Consider the following 1650-nt stretch of genomic DNA (forward strand, 5'->3'; position numbering starts at 1 on the left):
TGTCGTTGTAAACTTTTCACAATTCTATCTTCTTCTCCAGAACCACTGGGCCAATTTCAACCAAACTTGTCCAAAAGCATCCTTGGGTGAAGGGCTTTAAAGTTTGTTCAAATGAAGGGCCATGTCCCTTTCAAAGGGGAGATAAATGCAAAAATAGGGTGGGGTCATTTAAAAATCTTCTTCTCAATAACCACTGAGTCAGAAAAGCTGATATTTACAAGAAAACTTTCTGACATAGTGCAGATTCAAGTTTGTTCAAATCATGGCCCCCGGGGGATAGGATGGGGCCACAAGTAGGGGGGTCAAAGTTTTGCATACAAATATAGGGAAAAGTTTTAAAAATCTTCTCAAGAACCATTGGGCCAAAGAAGTTGTCATTTACATGAAAGCTTTCTGACGTAGTGTAGATTCAAGTTTGCAAAAATCGTGGCCTCCGGGGGTAGTTGGGGCCATAATAGGGACTAAGGTTTTACATGCAAATATATATGGAAAGTCTTCAGATATGGGCCAAGGTGACTCAGGTGAGCGATGTGGCCCATGAGCCTCTTGTTGTGCATTATTACGCATTTCTTTCGCGTTATTATGCCTTCATTTCGCATTATCACGCCTTTGTTTTGCGTTATGCATAGGGGCTAAGCCCGTTTTGGGCCCGAACTCTGTGATATCATAAAATATATTTATGGTATCACAGAGTTCGGGCCCAAAACGGGCTAGCCCCTGTGGGTAAATGTATTGAAAAATTGCGACTGATGAGTAGCCACACTATGGCCATTAGACACAGAGTAAGACTGATACCATTACACTGCAAACTCTCTATCTTACTAAATGCTTGGCTTTAGTGGGGACCCTTATCTTAAATTCAGTTTTTAGCGAAAGATGAGTCACTGCGCTTTTACATGAACAAGCGAAAACAACGAACAGCAACCAATCTCACAAATCCTATAAAGAATACAAAATTAAGAGATGGGCAGACACGAACCTCTGGAGATCAGGTATCTAGGAGGAGTAAACATCCCTTGTTGACCGGTCACACCCGCCGTGAGCCCTATATCTTGATCAGGTAAATGGAGTAATCCGTAGTCAAAATCAGTGGGCCAAGATCTAATGCAAAAAAATGCATGAATTGATGATTGAATTGATAACTTTTTTTGTATATAATTTAATTTCATAAAGAAATTCTAGAAACATTGAACAGATGAATTTATTTGGCCTTGAATTCTTTTTGTAGTCAGTGTACTTTGTATTTCAATGGATAAAAATATCATAAAACTTTTAAGATAATCCAAACACCACTATGTAAACTTCATCACCGTATGAAAGGTTTTTAAACGAGAATATGTACGAATGAGTTGTTTTAAACTGATTTACCCGGAATAAAAACCCATCTGCATGCACCGACATTAGTGCTTACCACACAACGACTCTCCCCGTGAAGATTACTATAGATGCATTTCCTAAAATCAATGATTTTAAGTCAGGTTTCATGTGATGTTAGAGAGGTTTTAGAATATCACACACAAAGATGTGTTCAATAAAACCATTTAAAGCATTTCCTACGCCATTAGAGCACCCAGCCCTGGATTTCTTTACTATATACGTGTATATACATATAAACGCAATTCATTTCCCTCAAGATGAACACACCTTAAG

This window comes from Ostrea edulis, chromosome 2, assembly GCF_947568905.1.
Source record: "Ostrea edulis chromosome 2, xbOstEdul1.1, whole genome shotgun sequence".
In the NCBI taxonomy this organism is placed as follows: Eukaryota; Metazoa; Mollusca; class Bivalvia; order Ostreida; family Ostreidae; genus Ostrea; species Ostrea edulis.